This window comes from Chenopodium album, chromosome 15 (genome assembly GCF_948465745.1).
Source record: "Chenopodium album chromosome 15, dcCheAlbu1.1, whole genome shotgun sequence".
NCBI lineage: Eukaryota > Viridiplantae > Streptophyta > Magnoliopsida > Caryophyllales > Amaranthaceae > Chenopodium > Chenopodium album.
Genome location: NC_137848.1, coordinates 34,364,829 through 34,388,797, shown reverse-complemented (window position 1 = coordinate 34,388,797; position 23,969 = coordinate 34,364,829). Strand labels below are relative to the sequence as shown.

At 37.9% G+C, this 23,969-nt stretch overlaps 1 non-coding gene across 1 annotated transcript; it reads left to right on the top strand.

The window, feature by feature from the left end:
- Positions 1-23,312: 23,312 nt before the first annotated feature.
- LOC145583581 (small nucleolar RNA R71) lies at positions 23,313-23,418 on the top strand. Its single transcript, XR_014100215.1, has one exon. It is a non-coding gene; the product is annotated as a small nucleolar RNA R71 (small nucleolar RNA).
- Positions 23,419-23,969: the final 551 nt, after the last annotated feature.

The window sequence follows — 23,969 nt, the reverse complement described above, 5'->3', positions numbered from 1 at the left end:
GCAGCTATGTGCGGGCGCACTCGAGGAGTGTGCGGCCTCACATCTGTCGTGTGCGGCCGCACATCAGGTTTGTGCGGGCGCACATTCCTGGGTACACTCCTTCGAGCGCCCGCACCAACGTGGGTCTATTTTTGGACGTCTTTCCCAACTTCCTCTTGGGGATTGTTAGTTATTTCATTCCTTTTATAGAGAGAGAAGTTTGGATCTTGGAGGGGAGAATTAGATTAGATTAGATTTTAGAGAAAGAAAACATTAGCTCTTAGCATTTTTAGAGAGAGAAAGTGTGGGTTTGATGATTGATGATTGAAGATTGCTTCATTTGATTTGATTTCTATCAAGTTTGTAAGGATTCTTTACTCTTTAATGCAATTCAAAGTTTGATTTCATTAGTATTGTTGTTTGATTTGACTAATTGATAGTTGATTGATTTTGCTTGTTTCAATTTGATTTCAATTGATGAATTTGGGAATGATGATTAGTTTAGCTTTGATTTTGTTGTTCTTTATGGATTGTGAGTAGTGTATTTGCTAGGGTAGTGGTGAAGCATGTATTGATGATGAATTGAGGTTAATTTGGGGGAATATTGATTAAGTTGATGATGTGATTAAATTGGTTGATTGATTATGTGCATGTGTGTGTTTGATTTAGGCTTGATCACCCTAGTTATTCACACTAGATTGCATTGTAAGCTTGCTATGATACGGACCATTGATTAGTAAACTTGCAATTTCACGATTGAGGTGCTTTGTGACGTTCCCTAGGTAGTGTTTAGCGTAGTTGACGCTAGTTAGACCTCTAGGTGAACCATCTTAGTATGCTCTTTTGGATACATGATGATTTTCCTTCATATCGCTTGACTTAGTTGGTTCAACCTCCCAAATTACCGTTTCCATTATGATTGCATGTGGATCCATTGCTCTAGTGTCTTAGATTGATTTCATATAAGTTTTGCATTGCCTAGTTTAGCCTAAGTCCTACCTCAACCCCTTCTTGACTCCGAAATAGCTTGATTTAGGCATCGTGCATTTGATATCCATTCCCTTGGGTTCGACCTTGACTTACCACTACGCTAAATAGGGGTTAGTTAAGCTACAAATTTTGTTTGATTGGGTGGGGTGGTAGCCCAACGACCTACCGTTCTCCGTCCCATCACCCCTAAAGTTATCTTGTTGCCAAGGGGCCAAGGAAGTAAAGGTCGGGAAACTCAAGTGGCAACGGATGGGTGGGATTGATATAGGGGTAGTTAGGATCACCCCTATAGTCACTCCCACCGGGCACACGGTAATCATAGTTACCGTGCTCATTCGGAAATGAGCGAGTCTCGGTGTTGAACCCTTGAGGTCCTTGCCAATATGGGTAGGTAGGCTTCCCATCACCTCCTCTAGACGATACGGGACCGAGTTAAGGAGGGAAGTACGGGTAATTATCCGGGAGAGTGATCTCCCCACGGTTAACACTTGTATCATAGAGTTGTTGTTGTTGGAGAAACATACCTTGTTGTATTTCGGAGATGCCTCTCATTTGGTTGTAGATCGCCTCAAAGTCTTGATCATACATCCCCTCCCATCGAACTTGCATGCCCGCCATTTGGGCACTCAAAGCCTCCATGTCGAGGTTGGAGAATCGATGTTGTTGATGTTGAGGTTGTGGCACTTCTTGCTCTTGTTGTTATTCTTGTTGTTGTTGTTGATGTTGATTTTGATTTTGTTGAATTTGTTTCTCTTCGTTGAGGACATATTTCATGTCTTCATCTTCGCTAGGGATGCGGTTGCTAATGGGAACAAACCACACATTCGGGGCATGTCGGTGGAGGGAGGTCAAGGAGGGGTTAGGAAGATAACATTGATGAGAATTCCTCATTAACCAATCAAAAACCCTATCATCATTGCCCTTTGCTATGAATTGCACTTTCTTGAGTTGAGCAATGTAGAGGCAGAGGGTGTCGGTGTCCCCCACCGGAGTACAAGAAAGGAGATATCCACCATAACCATGGTTACCACAAGGAATGTCTCCTAACTTCTTGCCTCGCATATCCATACAATTTCTCAAGAATATGTTCCTAAAGTTCAACCTTCCACGCAACTCTTCTCTAGTTTCCATCCAAAGAATAGGCAACTCGGCTTGCGACATCTTTCCTTAGTCTTGCTTTGGGAATACCAAGTAATCCAACAACCGAAGAATCACTCGAAGGCATTGTTGGAAAATGTCCCTTACAACAGAATAGCGAGTGGTGAACTCATCCAATCCCGAGATATCATGCCACCATGCATTTTGGGTGTACCCATCCAAATAAACATGCTCAAAGAAAAGGATATCCGCCCTCGGATTGAAATCAAGGGTCGCATTGAGTTAAGCAAAAGACATATGATGCTCCACATTAAAGAGTTGAAAGGTTATTTGGTAGTCCTTGTCACCAACCGGAGTAGTAGTCAAAAAAGCCAAGAACTCCCTAGTTGGCACAAGGTAGGTTCGGTAGCATTTGTTGACGAAGCTACCCAACCTAAGGTTGTCAAATAAGACCCACAAGTCCTCATCAATTCCCAATTTAATCATACTCGATTGATGATAGTGCCATGAGAGCTTTATGGTTCTTTTCTTGAATTCATTCCAAAGTGGTTTATGGTTTGGGTTAGCGAATTGTGTTTTGGGTAGTGGTAGAGGGTCTTCATTTTGTGGTTGGGAAGTAGGTGTGTTTGAGGGAGAAGGTTCTTCAATTATTATGTTTGTTTTTCTCTTTTTGGAAGTGAGGGCTTTCATGATTTTAGATATGTTTGCTTGATCAAGTTTTACAACCAAAATTCAATCACAATTCCACAATTCACCACAATCACAATAAAACCACAATACTACCATAATACTTGGTTCAACCAACCAACACTTCAATCACCACTTACTACCAACAATACCAAAATTTAACCTTCCACAAATATCCACCAAATTTCACAATTAAGCTACACAATCAACAACACAATGTAAGGTAATATTAATCAACAACAACACATATAATCAACCAAATAACTCAATCAATCATCAAATTCAACCAAAAAATACTACTACTATTCACAAGTATGCATAATCAAATTCATGCTACAAATTGATGTAATAATGTAAAACAGAGGTAAAGAAGATGATTATACCATATAAGAAGTAAGTTTGATAAAGTTTTAAGCACCAAAAATCCCAAAATTTCTCTTCAATGGAGGAAAGATATTGGAGAAGAAGAAATGGAGGAAGGTAGTATGATTTTTGATGAAAATGATGAAATTTGAGTAGGAATTTGTTGATTTTGTGTGTTTTTTGAAGGATTTGAGGGATGATTTTTGTTGTTTGAAGGTTAAGGTTTTGGTTTGGGAGAGAGAGGAGTGCGGACGAGGGTGAGTATAGGAATCAAATGAGGAAAAGAAAGGAGAAAGAAGAAGAAGTAGGTGCGGCTGGGCACCTGCGCGGCCGTGAGCAGGGGTGCGCACCCGCGCACGTTGCTTGCGCGCTCGCACACGAGGCCCGCGCCCCTGCTGCTCCTCGTCCTTGCTTGCTTCTTCTTCTTGGTGCGTTTATCTATGGGCTTAATGATATTTATCATCCCGGGATTATTGAACCCACTAAACACATTAGTTTCTAAACCCCTTGAAAGTCGGTTCAACATCCCAAATTAATGAGAGCACCATAATGATCCCACCAAGCACAAATTTGCTTCACATTTAAACACAACCTTTCTAATCTTACCTTCTTGATAACCTTACCCTTTCAACTCGAAATTCAATAATATCGAGCATACTCTCACCAATTACCACGAAACACCTTCCCATTGTGCTCATGCTCCTTTGAGGGGTCCGGTTTCCATGAATTTCAACCTATTAATGCATACACAAAAGAAGTGAAAGAAAGAAAAACAATTTAAAGAAAACTTAGAAAGATAGAATCAAAAGAAAAAGTTATAAAACCGGGTTGCCTCCCGGGAAGCGCTTGCTTAAGGTACTTAGCTCGACCCTTCCTCCAAATCATGGAGGGTCAAAGAACACCACCTTTTTCAAAGTGGTAGAGGGAACAAAATTTTTCTCATTCCTTGGCAACTTCTCATCATTGTTTGATGTACTCTCATTTGTTGAAAATTTCGAAACAAGTTCACTTTGCTTCAACTTCATTTTCTTCTTCATAAAAGCTCTTTTTTTCTTCTTTGTCTTCTTGCTCCTTTTAGTGGACGACTTCTCACCATCAACACTCTTGGAGTCAATCTTGTTCTCTTTCAGGTGGACCTTAAACCATGGAGGAATATCAATCACCTCATAATCCACATGCTTTAAAAGATAATTGTTGTCTTCCCTAACCTTCTTGCTTTCAACACTCGAAGGCACATTATCATAAACCTTAAGAACATTGTTAGTTGAAGAAACAATAAAGCATATATTATCAAACAGTCAACCAGAACTGTGAACTCTCCTATCTTGAGGTGGACATCCTCAACTCTTCCCTTTGGAAACTTAATGGATCGATCGGTCAATTGCAAGGTCGTGTTGGTTAGAAGAAGTTCACCTAGCTTAAGCTTCCTAAAGACCAAATAAGGCATAATGCTCACACTAGCACAAAGATCACAAAGAGCATTTTGAAACAATTTTTCATTGATTTTGCAAGGGATAGAGAAATTACCCAGATCTTTTATTTACTTGGGTAAATCATTGTGAATCGAAGTGTTACAACATTCCCTAACCTTTACAAAATCAATCTCATTACACTCTCTCTTGCCAGTAAAGATTTCTTTAAGGAACTTAGAATATCTTGGCATTTGGGTCATGGCTTCGGTGAAAATGATTTAATGATGAACTTCCCTAAGCATGTCAAGAAATCTCCCAAATTGTTCATCGATTTTCTTTCTCAAAAACTTTTGGGGATATGGAAGTTTAGGTTAGATTACCTCCTATTGCACATTTTCATCACTCTTCTCTTCCTCTTAGGCTTCTTTACTCACCTTATTTGACACATCAATCTCTTTTTTCTTACTTGAATCACTCACCTTCCTCACTCTTCCTAGAAACTCTCTCTTCAAGCACTTTACCACTTCTTGTGGTGATAGAATACACGGGTTTCTTAGGTTCAAGTCCTTGCGAGGGTAAAGAAGAAGGGCTAGCATTCACACTCTCTCTCAAGGTATTTGCTAATTGAGTGATTTGTGTTTCAAGCATCTTGTTGTGTGTCATCATATCATTGAACTTTTTGTCACTTACCGACATGTAAGTGTTCAAAATTTTAGTTTGGTTCTCAGTGATTTCTTCCAAGGTAGTTCTAGAAGATGAGAGTTTTGCATAGGAATTCTCACTATTACCTTGAGTTCTTGGAGCAAATCTGGGTGGGGTGCCCTTTGATTGTTGTTTTGAAAATTTCCCCGATTTTGGTGGCTCCATTTACCCCGGGATTGATTTTGGCCATTGTTTTGGTAGTGGTTACCATAGCCTTTACCTTGGCTTTGGTTTTCATACCCTTGACCTTGACTTTGAGTTTATAGCATTGATTATTATAGTTCCCTCGGAAATTTTGATTTCCTTGGTTTCTATAACCACCATTGTTATAATAATCAAAGTTCCCTTGTTGGTGATCATTTCTATTCCGTGTTCCATCAAAAGCTGTGGAAAAGACTCTATACGAATTATGGACGAAGAAACCTCCAAGGTTGTCTTTTCTCAAGATATGGGGTTGCAAAACATATGTCAAGAAATTTATTTCTGACAAACTTCACCCCAAATTTGACAAGGTTTTCTTTGTGGGCTACCTAAAAGAAACCAAAGGGTATTACTTCTACAACAAATTCGAGAACAAAGTGTTTGTTGCTCGCGATGGTGTCTTTTTGGAGAAGGGACACCTTTCTAAAATGGCAAGTGGGAGAAAAATCGAACTCGATGAAGTTCGAGAGGACGAGCAACATGTTAGTGCTGCGGTTAGAAGTGTGTGTCCCTAGAAAGAGATAGGAAGATCACTAAGGCCCATTGTTGATCGTACGATGTCTAACAAGGTTTGATTTCTCCTTTCGGATACTCCATTCCATTGTAGAGTTCATGGAGGTGTCAATTCTGAGAGTATACCCTTTTCTTTCATATGGTCATCGAATTCTTGGCTCAAGTATTCACCACCTCGATCTGATCGAAGGGCTTTAATTTTCTTGCAAAGCTGATTTTCAACTTCACTCTGAAATTCTTTTAACTTCTCAAATGATTCAGATTTGTGCGAAATGAGGTAGACATATCCATATCTACTATAGTCGTCTGTGAAGGCGATAAAATATCGATGACCGTTTCTTATGGTTGTGCTCATTGGTCCACATACATCGGTGTGTAGTAGGCCCAACAAGTCACTTGCCCTTTCTCTCAACTTGGAGAATGGTTGGTTTATCATTTTTCCTAATAGACATCCTTCACAATTTTCAAATGATTGTAAATTGAATGAGTCAAGAACACCTTCCTGTAGAAGTTTCTTGATGCGTTTGATGTTAATGTGGCCAAGACGACAATGCCACAAGGACGTTTCATTTGACTTAATGGTCTTAGCCTTCTTATTGGTTTTATTAACATTATAAACTTCTTTGTCTAATGAAAGCACATAAAACCCATTTTTAGAATGTGCAATACCATATAAAACATTATCGAGATAAAATGAACAGTCATTATCCTTTACTCGAAATTCAAAACCTTTGGCGTCTAACGCCAAAATTGAAATAATGTTTTTGTAATATTAGGAACATGATAACAATTTTCAAGTTCTAATACAAGCCTAGAGGGCAAAGACAAACTGAGAGTTCCCATGGATACGGTTGCAATTCTAGCTCCATTGCCAACCCTGAGTTCAACCTCTCCCTTCTCTAGCCATCTAGTTCTCCTTAGTCCCTGAGAATTGGAATGAAGGTGTGAGCCATATCCGGTATCTAATACCCATGATGTTGTGCTAACGAAGTTTAAGTCTATAAAAAAAATACTTGATGTGGAAGAAACGATGCCTTTTTTATTATCTTCCTTGAATTTGAGGCAATCTCTCTTCCAATGTCCCTTCTTCTTGCAGTAGAAACATTTGGAATCAGATTTAGAAGAGACTATCTTTTTTTCCTTGTTGTCTTTGGTAGGTTTTGACTTGGGCAGAAAGGTCTTCTTACCCTTCCCCTTAAAGCCTTTCTTCTTTTTGCTTGAGCGCTTGTATGGCTTGCCCTTCTTGATCATAAGCATGTCATGCTTTCCCTCATCGTTGAATGTTTTCTCAGCTTGCTTCAACACACCATGAAGCTCGGTGAGGGTTTTCTCCATGATGTGCATGTTATAGTTCATCTTGAACAGATCATAGCCTTTGTGTAGCGAATAGAGAATGATGTTAATTGCCATCTCGTTTGAATACCTCGCATCGAGCTTTCCATGTTCTCAAATAAACCAATCATTTTGAGTACATGTGGGCTGACTGGCTCTCCTTTCTTAAGCTTGCTCTCAAGGATCTGCCTGTGGGTTTCAAACCTTTCTGTTCGGGCCTGCTCTTGGAACATGTTCTGAAGCTCAGAAATGATCTCAAGAGCTATCTCCTTCTCAAAGAAAGTTTTCTGAAGGTCAAGAGACATAGTGGCCAACATGATGCATTTGACATCCCGATTGGCAGTTTGCCATCGGTTTAGGGCAGCCTGAGTCACTTCCACATTGGGAGTCTCGGGCATTTCCTCATCAAGGTCGTATTCTTTTTGCTCTTGCATGAGAACTATACGCAAGTTTCTTTGCCAATCATGAAAATTTGGCCCACTCAGTTTCTCCTTGCCGAGAATTGAGCATAACGAGAATTGGTTGTTTGAGTTATTTGTACACATGTTTCTACAATTGAAAGAATTTGAAATGAAAAACCATTCATATTACTTAAATAAGATTGAATTCATGCATATATATCAAACTTATTTAAACGTCTTATTCACACATTAAATTTGTCCCTATTAAGTGAGAATAAGTCGATTCCAAGATCTAAACAATCAATGAGTAGTTAAGCATGCTTTGGGTTGGCTTAACACTTATTACTCTAAGGTAAGAAACTCTTTGCTTATGGCTTCAAGCCACTCTTGGTTAGATAAATTGTCGCATCTAATGCTCTCTCAATAATTTATCTCCTTTGCCACGACATGTTAGGACTCCATCACTCATATCGTTGAGTCTAACCAAAACCAACATGTATGTGATGTCTTGCTTTGGCAAACCCATTAACATATCTTACGTTCTTAGGAAAGTAGCAATGCCTCGCTTTGGCGTAGCCCATCACTATTCTCAATAGTTCGGTAAGTGTTGTTTTTGAATGGCAAGTTTTACTCAATATTTTAGGGACCTAGGGTTTCTATATTGGTTGATTTAAGTGAACTTAATTAATCATCACAACATTCGAAATCCTAGACATGCATTTAACATATTATTCATATATATAACCATAAATATATATCAAAAACATAAGTAAATGATGCATTTGGCAACTAGCATGACCCCTTGAGTCTTCAAGTCTTCAAGGGTCTTGAATTGCAACTTTATGGCTTCGTCTTCCAAGAAACTCCGTCTTCAAGACATAACCAAAATAATGTAAATACTAGAATCTACGATTAGGACTAATCTATATATTAAGGTACAAAAATACGCAACGGCTCGCAGACCGTATTTAGATTGACAAAAATACATGACGGAACGCAGTCCGTATTTTCAATCATAATCGGGCCCCACTAGTTGCCATTTTAAAAAACCCGTGAGAGAATATACATTCCATTAATCCATACACTATATGTGATAGCCCATGCATTTTACAACGATAAACGAGTAACAATGCATAAACACGCGTAAACTAGTAACTAATTTAGGTGGTTAATCCGATTAACACGCCTAATTAAAATTAGTCAAAGTTGTTAACCAATTATGTGATTAAGCTAATTAAAATTGAAGCCCCACTAAATTCTGTATCCAACTTAATTAATCCGATTAATTAAGCCGGTAAACCCAAAATTTTGCCAAAATAAAATTTTGCCAAAATAAAATTTTGCAAGTGCCGCTCAAAACTGAGGCCTAGCCTCCAAAATTTTAATTAAAATAAATAAACATAATTAAAATAATTAAAATCAGCAAAAATGCAAAAATTACATAGCCCTAAAACCCCAAAGTGCCTAACATCAAGCCTTTTGGCTTGGTATGCTAGGCACCGGGGCATGGGTGCTTAGTGAGGGGTCGGGCACACAACCATGACCCGTGCCAAGCATCACACCCATAGCCTACAGCATCACAAAGCGCGTTATGCTGCCTACGAGGCGTGCTCGCAACATCATGGCCATGAAGGCCACAGGGGCTTGATGTTCTGCACGCCCCATGTTGCCTTCCAACAGCACACTGCACACATTGCGCACCCATCACCGCACCAAGCAGCGCACCAGCCTTTGCTCGCACACACACGCCGGACACGCAGCATGCATGGCGCGCACATCACGCATCTGATGTTGCACCATGTTGCTACCTCTAGCGCACAACACACGCATTGCTTGCATCAACGCATAACCACAACCGCGGGTGAGTCTTGGCATTTTCCTTGTGAGCGTGCTAGTGTCTCGGGATTAATTCCCAAATTTTGCATGAGAAATGTAATCAATTCTAAATTAAGTTTTAGAATCAATTTATTGAGCAAAAATGAAAATTATAACAAGTCCAACTTAATAAATTCATTCAAGTGCACAAAACCAAATTTAACAAGCATTATTCTTTAATAAAATTTGGTTTAACTTGATGCAACAAAAGAAAGAGCTATTCTCATATTAATTTAACCAACGTAAATTAATTATGAGATTTGACAAAATAAAAAGGGAGTTGGAATTATGAATGTAAACATTCAAATAAAGATTCCAACTTTAACTTGTGAATCCTTGAAAAAATTACATCTTCCAATATGAAGATTAATAAAATTTCTATCACAAGTTTAAACTTTATGATTCCAATCAACTTAATGAATGATGAAATAAAAAAATTTCAATAAACATACATGGAATTTAGTAATACAAAGTTCCAATCACTTAAAAAAACTAAAGATTGAATCTTTAGTACTTAAGAGCCTCAAAATACAAACTTTTCACATTTAAATCAATTTCTTTATAATTATGTGAAAATTTGAGCCAACTATTAAGCACCAATTACTACCAAGTAATCATGCTCAAAAGTGGCCTAAAATTGCAGAAGCGTAAAGGAAAGAACCAAATCATAATCACAGTTAATATGCAATTAAGATTCAAGGTTAAAAAGATATAAAATTTTTCTTTGAAACGAAAAATCCCTCGAAACAAGAATTGCTGGGCAGAATTTGGCTTTTTCGCAATCCTTAAAGGATCAGAATGTTTCCAGAATATTGATTCCACCCAAAATTCACTAGTTTTGGGCGAAAATCTGGGTTCTGAAGCCAACATTCTTAAAAAAAACAAGATTAAAATTAATAAAATCGAGCTACTAATCTAATTAGCAACAGCAACAAGAAATTAAATCCATTTTAAACACCTTGAAAATTATATGAGCAAGGCTTCGATACCGCTGTTCGGTTTCGAATAGTCCGACTTTCCACGAAACAAAACCTGTCACCAAGACCCGCTCACAATTAATATAACCAAAAGACATAAATAACAAGATAGAGTGAAAAGACCATTTTACCCTTGACGCGTGCTTCGCTCACACTACGAAGCTCTTACTTAAAAAGCCGAGTCTTGCAAGTGCAAAGACCTCCAACGGTAGCCACCCGCAACCCGACCCGAATGGTCTCTTGCTCAGAGTTTAGCCGAGTCGGACCAAAAATAACTACTCGAGTATTATGTGAACTTAAAGGTTTTCTCTCAACTGGAGATGCCTTTTTAAATTCTTACTTAAGTGAAATTTTCTGATTCCCAAGGTGGGTAAATTAATTTCTCGTTTTATTTTTAAATCAAAAACAAAAGGAAATGGCAAGGCAGTAATTAATCAATAAGTGGCAACATGGAGGGAGAGGGTAGGTGAGGACTACAAGGGGAGGGGACCATTTCCTTCATCCCCAAGCTTCCCCTTAGCCGCCATATTCAAGCAACACGGACCAAGCACCGACTTGGTGCCAGCCTTGCGCACCAAGGCATGCCTCGGCTGGGATTGATGTGTGCGCTTCGTTCGTGCGAGTTGGTCGAAGGCTTGGCCTTGCAAGCCACGCACATATGCGGGTTGCTGACGAAGGCCTGCTGCTACCACACTAGCGCTACGCTAGCTACTAGCTGCTAGCTTGCGAGCTTGCTAGCATTTGCGTGCTAGAACCATTCGCCCCTAGCACTTGGTTTTCTCGGGGCATTCCGATACTAGGTATTTTGGTAATTGTTGATTAATTATAGATTTTACCGTCTCATCTTTTATTAATTCGACTCGACTTGCGACGTTCCTAGCTCAATTTCTAACATCTGAATTCTTAATACTCGAGCGACTCATTAATTCCTTCTGGATTAATTCGTCGTATCGGATCGTAAATTACTTGGGTGTGACCCGAAGGGTTCAGCCAAGATTAAGCTGTAATATTAATTATGGATTAATGTTACTGATCGGAAGCGGCCTCCAACTAGGCATTTCGATCACTTAACCTTACTGAATAATTAGTTTTTCTATTATTTTCGAACCCTCTATCGGAATAATACACTTGTTCGAAGGACACCATTCCTATCACACACTAACATCCTTTCATCCTATTAATCACACAACTTACCTTGTTGCACCTGTAACAAGCATTCAACACACTCAACATTTAACTAGACAAATACAGATATCCCTTTAATTTGATTACGAATCGAACGGGTTTCCAACCAAATCCCTACCCCAAATTGATTGAGGTAAACTACACCGGGAGCTAACCGGGTAGGCAAATGTCACATGAAGTGACGGTCGTCCTACGCATAATAAATAAATGGAAAATATAGCGTCGTGTACTCCCAGTGGAAGTTATGGTTAATAAAACCCCAGAACTTCCCCCATATGTCCATACTCAAGGTATATACGTTCCTAGAGTTTTGGTGCGTAATCTCTTTCACTTTACGTTGTTTTACATATTATTCAACTTGGTGATGACTCTCAAACAATAACAAAACAAACATTATAGTTATACAAGCAATCAATCATACCAAATTAATTCTTGAATAATTAGTGACCACATAACTTTTAATGTTGAATCCATTTTAATCTACATCGGTGTCAAAGACACCTTAAACGCATAGTGTGCCCCAAATCCTATCCTTTGGTGTTAGAAACACCTTAAGTGCACATAATATTCCAACCTAAATTAAACATTTATTTGAATTAAACATGCTTCCAATCATGCCAATAATTGAACTGTTGTTCATGTTCAACATGCCAACATAATTATTTCCAATCACCAATCCATCACAAATAATCCATGATTCATAATTCAATTACCAACATCAACCAAATAACAAATCCTAATCAATACCTATCATGATACTAGTTGTAATTAATTATTCAAGCCTAGCATGTTCCTACATCATCAAATAAATACCAAGTACGCGAACGTACCTTGAATACTATCTCAAAATTGTCACGACTACACAAAAACACTCACTTGGAAATCTCCTACAATCCAAAATTACAAAGAGGCAATAATATGTACTGCACACAAATTTTCAGCAATATATACACTCCTTAATTCACTCAAAAATAATTTAAAACAAGATGAAATTTAATTTAAAACCCCTTACTTTAATCCCAATTAAAGGGTAGTAAAACATCCCTTCAAGAAACCTAATTATGGATTATTAACAAAATTTCCAGATTTATTAAATCATCAAAACTTGCTGTAAATATGTTTTAAAATAACTATTTCAATAATTTAAACAACCCATAATCAATTTCCATCAATGTACAATAATTTAGAAACCTAGGGTTTTAAATTTAGGGCTTTTTAATTTAAAACCAAATATGAAAATTTATATGCATTATACTTATAATCAAACATCATAAAATCATCACAATTATTAAAAAAATTTAAATTTTAAAATAATGTTGTTTAAAATTATTAAATAAATAAATTGGACTTTTAATAAAACTCTTTTAATTAATAAAACCTCAAAAATAATTGATTTCAATTTATTTAAATACTTTGAGAAATACTATTTAAATTTTAAATATGTATAAAAATACGGGGTATTACAGCTTTGGTATTCATTTTCTTGCAAAATTCTTTGGTTGGTTAGATTAACGGTGGAAATGCTATGGTTGCGGGGTTGGGATGGTTGGTCAAGGTCGGGAACATTCGCGGGGAGTGGCTCAATTGGCACTTGCCATTCCTCACGGTGTTCATTACCGCCGCATTAGGTAGAATGCAACGGTGCTTACCCTTGAGCAACCAAGAGTATGTGGTCACATGTCCACGGATTTCCACAAGAATATGAATTGAGGAAACTCCTTGGATGTCAAGGACATTAGAGCCGTTAACCGGGGTCAATTGGTCAACCCAATTAGTAAACCCCAATGCCTTAGCGATTATCGTTATCATCTTACCACATTTGATCTCTCCTCTCAACTCTGTACTCCTCTTAATCTCTAAACACTTTTCGATAAACAAGTATCCCATATTCACATTCCCCTCAAGGTCTCCCTCAAATCGGGAAGCTATAAAGAGGCATTTTATCTCCTCTTTGTTTAGCTTCTCAAGATCTTGCTTCGAGAAGCAAGCGTACCCTATAATTCTCATGAATATACGGAGTACGGGGTGGACAATGTGGCTAGCATGGCTTGACTGGGTGATGAAATTGGGATACTCCATAATAGTATTCCACCATTTTTGCTCTTCGTAGCTAGAAAGGTAGAAACTATCAGGGTTGTCTATTTGGTTATATACAGCACCCGCTCCTCCCTGTTTTGAAGTTTACTGATTCTTTTCTTGAGCTTGGAGCGAGCATGCATGGTGTTAGGAGCGCCCGCTCCAAGCCGTTGACAGCTTAACTTCCTTTTTCTTTGCTTCTTTTTTTTCAAATTCCTACATCAAAAACCACAAAAACATATATTCAACCCTAATGTTAGCAAAATCAGATTGTCAATTTTTCCACTCATTCAAATTTTTTATTGTCACACTCTTTCTCCCTTTATTTTCTCTTTTTCTTTTTTTATTTTGTTTATATTTTATTTTATTTTTTTTATATACTCGAGTTGCCTCTTGTAGGGAATATTTTAAGCATCCCACACTTGAGCCCCACTGTAATCATACACTTAAGTATAGTGGCGTCCAAAGGGAAGGAAGCTACAGCAAAAGAGTCGCCAACAAGTTTTAGTAACTTGTAAACCGTTCACAGGGTGAAGGTTACACCCCTTCACGATCTATGAGATCGCTAACTCCATAGTGGTCTTGAACCTGCCCTAAATAGGCCTCTACTTTATTTTTCTCGTATTCATGTGCACTTTCTGACTAACATACAATCATTAGATTAATCCTAAACCTGTTTAATCTATGTTGGTTAAATATTAATGCACAAACAAATCTATTATTGGCGATCACTTGAATTATAATCATATTAGCCTAAACAAAATTATTAATTATCTTATTAAGCGTGATTGCAAATACAAATTGCCTTTAAACCTGCAAGAGAGGGCGTGATCAAGCAATAACAATAATATATCAAGAAACATGGCAACAAATCATCATCATCATAATAATAATCAATCTCAATAAAGCATATTATTATTATTAGCAAGATCCTAGGCATGATACTAACAAGATTAGTAACAAATCCTAGCATGTCACTAAACATTAAAGATCAAAGCTTTATCCCTAACATGATACTAACATGATAGAAGAAAATAGGAAGAACCTAAACACGATACTAGAAAGTAATAAAAACATCCTAACATGATACTAGGAATTAAAGTAATCTAAGCATGCTTTCTATAGAAATAGAGCAATAAAACAACTTACTTTGTTGTCTTGTGTCTCTTTCTATCAGAACAATATACGCGTTAGTAACTTCAATGAAAACATTAAACCAAACAATTAATTTAAAAATAATTAAAATAAGGATTTGGGACCGAACCCTCAGAAATTATCAACCTTTCACGTTTAGGGCAAAGGCAAATTCGAACTTGGCTAGGTGTGTCTAGAACCCGTGAATGCGGTATTGTGTTTGTAAAAAGGCTAAGCTTAGAAAGAGGTAGAAAGAATAAGCTTTTGCTTAAGAGAGAGAAGAGAGAAAGATGATGATTGTTGATGATTGAAAATGGGGAAATACGACCCTATTTATAAGAAAAACAACTCGAAAACGATTAGAATAAGACCGAATCCAATTCGGAATGAAATTACTTTTGTCGCGGCGCGACAAGGACTTGTGCGGTGCGACAGCTTTGTCGTTTCGCGATGGTTCACGCGTTTTCTAAAATCCGTATAGAGTCCTTAATCTAATTAAATTAGACTAATTAATGTCCGTACTTATCTTTTAAAATCAGATTTAGTTCTTTTTAAAACACTTGTTTTATTCCAAATAAAATTTTTGATTTTCTAAAAAATATAATTGTTAATCCTAATTCCACTAGATCTAACCTTCTAGATTATTCTAAAAGATTAAAGTCAATTCTAATGACTTTAGGAATAATAATTAATGGGCCCTCCACTAGATCATTGGGCCGTATATAAAACTTGTTTTGGGTCCAACTTAGTATTTTATCCATAACTTCCTCATTATTCATTGGAATTGGGCTTATAATATATTATTGGAAATCTCTTTTCTGGCTCCTCTGGGTTCCTTCGGTTCTTCTCGAGGCTTCATGCGTTCGCTAATGGCTTCAAATGAGTGCACCGAATGATGCTGATGGACACCAAGGAGGAAGATCCAAAAGCACTTGACAGTGGGTTCAACACCACTCCTTCATGAGAGCGCAAGAGGTAGAACTTGGAGAATCCACTTCCTTGCATCTTGAGCTTTCCTATTGCCATGAGCTTGCTCCAAAATAAGAGAGAAAAGGTAAAACAAAGAGCTAAAGCATAAAACTAAGAATTTATTAAGAAGGAAAGCTATGAAAAGAAGGTAAAAATGGGGTCCATTTATGACACCCATCATCCCCATATGGCCTCCACAATGATCAGAATGGCACATCTTGAGCACACTTTGGGACTTCTTCATCCGGAACATACCTTCGGAGAAAACCATCTACTCCACTTTTGTAAAGAATGGGGTCATCCTACACATAATGCCTTACTTCTCTTTTAAGTTTCTTCCTTAGATTCTTGGAGAAATCGGAAGGACACTCCCCACATGCCAAGTAGTTCACCAAGTCGGCGAACCAAGGAAGCTCTTTCTTATTCAAGATATAAAGCACATCATCTCTCAATTCATCACATATGGGAACCTCATCATCACTTACTTACACATACTCTAAACGGGAAATATGGTCTGCAACTATATTCTCGACCCCTTTCTTGTCACGGATTTTAACATCAAATTGTTGGAGAGATAGGACCCATCGAAGGAGATAAGACTTGGACTCTTTCTTTGCCACAAGGTACCTAATAGCCGCATGATCGGTGTAGACAATAGTCTTGGAACAAATGAGGTAATTCTAAAACTTCTCAAAAGCATGTACCACGGCAAGAAACTCTTTCTCCGTTGTGGTGTAGATCCGTTGGGCTTCATTTAAGGTCTTAGACATGTAGTAGATGACATGAAGCTCAAATGGAAAATCTCATCTTGGCCCTTGTACAATTGGAGAAGTGATCAAAGCCTCTTTTAACTTGTTGAAAGCATGAAGACAGTTTTCATCAAAGATAAAGTCGGCATCCTTTTTAAAAAGAGCATTGAGGGGTATAGAACTGAGCGAGAAATCCTTAATGAATCTCTTATAGAACTCGACATGCCCCAAAAAGGACCTCACTCCTCGTACATTGATCGGAGGTGGAAACTTCTCAATTAGTTAAAGTTTTGCCTTATCAAATTCAATTCCTTTGCTTGAAATCTTGTGACCGAGGACGATTCCTTCTTCCACCATGAAGTGGCACTTCTCCAAATTTAGGACCAAGTTGACCTTCTCACATCTTGCTAAACATTTTCCCAAATTAGACAAACAATCTTCAAATGAGAGGCCCCCTACCGAGAAATCATCCATTACCACTGCCTTCTCGGCTTCAAGCATGACTTGAAAGATACTCATCATGCACCTTTGAAAGGTTCCCGGTGCATTGCAAAGTCAAAAAGGCATCGTCCTATATGCAAAAGTACCATATGGACAAGTAAATGTTAGTTTCTCTTGGTCATTCGGGTTTATGGGGATTTGAAAGAAACCCGAATATCCATCAAGAAAACAATAATACTTGTGCTTTGTTAGTCTCTCAAGCATTTGGTAAATAAAAGAGAGGGGAAAATGATCCTTGTTAGTGGATACATTTAGACGTCTATGGTCTATCCACATCCTCCAACCGATCACCGTTCTAGTTGGAATGAGCTCACCATTCTCATTTTCAACTATGGTTATTTCTCCCTTTTTAGGGATCACATAAACGGGGGAAACCCATCTAGAACTCGAAATGGGGAAGATGACGCCGGCATCAAGGAGTTTGGTGATTTCTTTCTTCACCACCTCCCCCATTTGAGGATTAAGTTTCCTTTGCCTCTTAATGGAAGGATTAACACCTTCCTCAAGTGTTATGTGGTGCATACATAAAGCGGGACTAATACCCTTGAGGTTATCAATGGTATAGCCTAAAAAACCTTGGTGGTCTCTTAATATACCACATAACATTTGAGTTTGGCATTCGTTCAAAGAAGATTTCACAATTACTAGAAAAGTTGAATTAGGACATAAAAACACATATTGTGGGTATGATGGTAGAGGTTTGAGTTCTACCATTGGAACATCCTTACCTTCTCTTGTTGTAGCTGTCTCCAATGCATCATGGCTCGTGATTCCGATGCATACTTGCTCAGTGCTTCCTTCCGTACTTCCTTCAAGCATTTCTTCGTACAATGCCATATCCTTGCTATATTCCCCTATCTTTTCTTTTTTCAATAAGACATTCTCAAGGGCATCCTTAGTAGTGAGCAAGTGCTTGATCCGTGCCATTTATGGCACCTTTAGGCTATGTTTTCTTTATATTTCTATGCTCCTTTGTAGTCTTTTATGTCGTGTTTTTAGAGAATAATGCTCGATTCGCGTGTTTTTGTGTTAGTTTAGAGAAATGCATGCATTTAATGGTTTTCTTATCATTTTATTCATTTCTCGGCTATTTCTCTTGCTTCTCCATTTCTTTGTCTTGTTTTGTAGGTACGTCGCGGGCTATATGCATGGGAAATGAAAATCGCACCCACTAGGATCAATATGCACTTTTCGGAATTGAATTTGAGTTTGAAACAATGGAAAACCAAGGATTGCAAAGTATCAAATAGGACCTTTGTGCATTGTTTTAGTCATATCACAAGTTCTACTAGATTTGAAGAGCTTTCCAATGATAGGTCGCACGCCTTCATACGATTCTTAGATCAGAAGTTACAGCCTTCTGAAGTTGGCCCAGGAAAACTGCCGCGGGCAGTACCCCCGGGCGCGGGGTTGCTGCTGCTCCAAAACTGCCGTATTTGGGCAGTAAGCACCCGCGGTTGTCCCGAGGGCTCCCCGAGGGCTCGGGCCTTGGCCCCGCGAGCCCGGGCTTGGGCCGCGGGCGCGGCTATCGGGTTGTCCGTTACCCTCCGCGGGCGCGGCCGATTTCTCCGCGGGCGCGGGTTTTCGGGTCTTTTACGATTTTTAAGCTTCTTTTCTCCTTTTGTTTATATAGTTTTTGGTTTCCTTTATTCTTCATTCATTTAATTCTTTAGTTTTAGAATAGTTTTCTCTCTCTTAGGTTGAGAGCTTCTCTCTCTAGATTAGGCTAGTTTAGAAGGAATTTTAGAGAGAGAAAGTGAAGAATTTCAATGGTGATTGAGAGATTGAAGATGCAAGTGTGAAAATTGTGTTGGAGATCTTCCTAATTATCAATGAGCATTTATAAACTCTATCTCATTCAATTGCTTTGTTTAATTTGATGTTTGTTTGGTTTGATTTTGATATTTGATGTTTGATTAGAGTAATTGTTCTTGATATTTTGTTGATTCTTGTTCTCTATAGTTGATAGTAGATTTGATCATGTTTCTTGAGTAGTTTACTTGCTAGGGTTTGGGTAAACATGTGTGATTGATGGATTGAGATTGATTTGGGAATTTGAGTAGTTCTTGTGTTGTAATTAAATTGATTCATAGAGGTTTGCAAGTTGCATAAGTTTGATTGGAGTAGCTAACCATGATTGCTAGCATTGATTGCATGATTAAATTGATTGACATGACCACTTGGTATCGATTTGATCATAATTAGTTGAGTATTTGATTATGTTTCTTCATATTGTTTAGCACTAGAGAAATCTATATTAGAGAGTGTGAGAATGATTAGTTGAATGCCCCTAATTGCTCCTACTATTTGTCTTTGCATTGCTTGGATTGCTTGACTCCCTAATTAGCTTGGTTATCATGAATGCATGTTGATCCCCGTTCCCTAGTGTTTCATTTGTTTGGTTCTTGATTTAGGAAGTAGAATAGTGTCACCTTTCACCTTAGACTTCGACCTAGCTTAGGCGTTAATTAGAAATACTTGAACATAACCGTTCCTAGTGGTTCGACCCTTGACTTACCTCTATACTTGTATTTAGGTAGTTGGGTGATTATAAATTTGTTTGACCGTAGGGAGGATTAGTTCAACGACGTAGTTTTCCCCACGTCAGTGCTCATACGTAGAAGTCACGATAGAATCATTTGTATCAATCATCATACAATTATCAAAAGTGGACCTTGGATATTTCATGCTCTCATTCACCCTTAGAGGAACATCCTCAACCATACCCTTTGGAAATTTAATGGATCAATTAGCCAATTGTAGGGTAATGTTGGAGGGTAAAAGTTCCCCGATCTCAAATCTTTGATATACTGAATATGGCATTGGGCTAACACTATCCCTAAGGTCACACCAAGCATTATCAATTTGCATTTTATATATTTCATAAGGGATAAAAAATTTGCCAGGGTCTTTCAACTTCGATGGCATCTTGTTCATGATAATTGCACTATAATTCTCGGTGAGATTCTCCGTTTCCACCAAATCACACTTTCTCCTTCCACTCAAAATGTCTTTTATAAACCTAGAATATTTAGGCATTTGCTTGATAGAATCGGTAAAAGGGAATGAAAGGTGAATTTATTTCTATGTTTCAAGGAACTTTTGAAATTGGACATCTAATTTGTTTTTCACAAATTTATGGGGATTTGGTAATTTTGCAATTGGTTTGTTTCTATCTCTTTTTCTCTTTTCTCTTCAATCTCTTTTTCATACTCTTTTTCTTTTTCACATTCTTTTTCTTTTTCTTTCTCATGATCTTTATCTCCTTCATGCTCGAAATCATTCTTAAGGGGAGGCTCACTCATGTTCACTCTCTCATTGCTCTTCTTAGGGAAACTCTCTTCCAACACTTTCCCGCTCCTAGTTGATATAACATTAACGGGTCACTTTAGGATCTAGTCCTTGGGGTGGGAGTTTGGAAGTACTAGCCCATTCCTTTAAAGCATTGTCCAATTGAGAATTTGTGTTTCATGCATTTTGTTATAAGTCATTACTTTACTAGATTTCTTATTGTAAGGAAGGTATGCCCATAGTAGGGGATCCTTCTCCTCTATGCCCGTGACCCTTTAAAAGCCTAGGACTTTGAAATTTTGAAGGTGTGTTAGGATTTGAATTCCTGACTTTTTGGGAGGCCTTTGAATTAGAGTTGATTCTATCATCATGCTTTTTTGTATGAAACTAGTAAGGAGTCGCCAATGAGTTTTAGGAAAACTCATAAACCTCGTTCATGCCTTTCTCCCTAGTAGGGTTCAAGGGATATTTAGCATGAATCATAAGTTTACCCCATGCCCAAATTGGTCTACTTATACCAGAAATGAATTCGAGAGCGAGGGTACTAAAATAACGTTCCCTTTAGGAGGTAATCGCTATTCTATCCCTAGTGCGGCCTCTATTGGCTTTTCCTTTTTCACAATTTCATCACCAAACAATACATGCAATGTGGCAACTAAAATCTAAGTTAATTCATTTTATTTACAAGCATTAACCATGTAGGAATTAAATTGTGAAAGTCGTTCTTCTTTTGTTATTCAAATTCGTGAAAAGAACAATTATAAATAAATAATATCTCCTTGACTTAGGTGATAAAACAACATTAATTATTCAATTCTAATCTTTATTTAACGAATGAATACTATGTGAAATAAATTAATTAATTTTTTTTTAAAATGATCAAACAACACAAATTAATCAATTAAATTTATTTAAACAATAAAAGAAAAATGATTTACCTAACTACTTAGGAAACTAATCGTTCTTCTTTTTATGCTAAATCTCCGTTTAATGCATATATGGATTTTCTTTCTTCTTTGTACCTCCAAGGACTTCAATGGATTCAATTAGGGTTAGAAAGTATTTTGGAAGAGAGAAGAAAAGTAGTATGATAATAAGAGAAATTGAGAGATTAGGGATTCAAGAATACTAGGGTTTAGAATTCTGATTTTTCTGTGCTCTTCAGGGTTGAACGAATACCCCTATTTATAGGCGTAGGAATCTAGGTTCAGGGTTTTTGAGCCGTGGCTTTAGGTGGCGCGCGCAAATCTAGGAGTGGCGCTAGATGTCGTGCGCATCACAATGACTTGGCACGCGTAACTCACCGAGTTACGCTCGGTGCGGTTTGCCTTATATGAAAATGCGTTTTTAAAACTTCCATAACTTTTGATTGCGAAGTCGGATTAAGTCGTGTGAGATATCATTAGAAAGATATGAATGTGTACTTTCCAATTCCATCAGAGTTAGTTAAAATATGTTATTGATCAAAAGATATGGCCGTTAGAGTGTAAGGGTGTCTGTTTTAGGGCCCGGTTTAGTGTTTTGATCATAACTTCTTCTTCTTTACTTGGAATTGGGCTTATAATATACCGTTAGAAAGCTCTTGGAAAGGGCTATCCATATGTATATTCCTTGAATGGAAATGTTTTTTTTGGTTTATCTGTTTGTCTCGGTTTTCAACAATGTAAGATCCATTGGATCCACTCATTGCATTAGACGCATTTAGGTCCGTTATTAATAAAGTTTGAACATGTATGAGCACGTTTTAGGCCTAATTAGTAATTAGACAAGGATCTAAAACAAATTGGTCTCAAATATAGGTTTTAACTTACTTCATTATGCATTTCGTAGTCCATAACCACTTCAACTTTGATCTAGCATGAAGAACGGATTTTTGTAACATCATCGCACTTACTGTCGGGACAGGAGGAAAAAAGTTGTTGTCTACACTTATTACTACATGCCATAAGTGTTGAACATTTTAGTTTAGCTTTCTATCGTTTCCTCTAAATTGGACTTATGTGGAGGTACTTGTGCATTGCATTTATCTTGAGGAGCTCTATTACCTCTCACATTTGAATTGGAAGCATTTTGATTCGAAGCTAAGGGCCCATATTGTTATTGTTGTTCCAATTATTCCTATTATTAGAGTTCCCCCCTTGGTGATATTGGTCTTGCTTCCCATAATTCCCTTGGTTATTATGGTTATGGTTACCAAAACCACATTGTTAGTTGTAGTTACCTTTGGGATTTTGGTCCCTTGGTTCCTTTTCCCCCATCGGTTTTTGTTATGGTAATCATAATCATTTCTTCTTTGGTTATAGGAATTCCCCCCTTTACCTCTTTGCTTAGGTGGTAGATATCTTTGATTGTCATTCCTAGGTTTATTATCATAAGACAAGGCATTGACATGTTTATTTTCAATCTCATAACCATCTTCATAATAAGGTTGGAGTTGGGAATCATAAGTGCAAGAAGAGGTGTCAAGATCATATGATCCACAATTATCACAAAATAAAATTTGGCATGTTATTAGATTTAGAAGTAGAAGCGTTAGAACAAATACCTCTCCCCTTAGATTGGGAGGGATGCTCTTGGTGTGAAGAGGAAGACTCAAGCTTCGCCTTGATAGATGTCATCTCCTTGCCAAGGTTTGTGATTTGAGATGTCAAATTGTTGATGGCGTTGAGGTGATCAACGGAGTAAATCGCACTTCCTCCTTTGCTCAAAGACTCCCTATCTCGTTCTTGCCAATCCATGTGGTGCCTAACCCCAATTATCTCAATAACTTGCTCCTCCGTCTTGTTCATAATCGGGCCGTTGGCTCCTGTATCCAAGCTAGTCTTCCCTTGGGGGCTCTAGCCCCCATAGAAAATTTGAAGCACTTGGTATGTTGGCATGCCATGGTGAGGATACTCCCTTTGATATTCTCTATACCTCTCCCATAATTCATATATGGTTTCATTAACTTTTTGACGAAAACCTTAGATCAACGCTCTTGCTTCGGCCGTCTTCTATTGAGGTGACCTCATCCCAAGTTCTCAAAGAATGGGGTCACACCTTATTATTAGGGAGAAAAGAAATAGCTTTAGTCTTACAAACTCTTGAGTGACCCCATTCACCTTCATCGTGTTGCAATATTTCCTTCTCTCAATCAAGTTTATCATTATAGGCCGAATCTCAAAGTCATTGGGGCTCGGTGACAGGGGGAGCAATCCCACTTGAAGCTCTATAAGCTCCCGGAGTTTCGAACTCCTTGAAAGGTCTTTGAGGTTGTTGATCTACATAACCCATTTGATCTTGTTGCTCCTCAAAATTGAACGCTCTAGTTGGGGAAGTAGTTAATGGCCTAGAACCGGCTCTCCTTCTCCTTCTACAAGTTCGTTCAATCTCAGGATCGTAAGGTACCAAAACCCTGTTATGAGTTCTACACATACACACTCAACAATTGAAATTAGTAACAAGGCTACAAGTGTAGCCAAAAAGAAACAAACTCTTTTTGTAATTTACTTTTTTGGTGAACTAGACTCAAGTAATCAATTAGCAATCACCAAC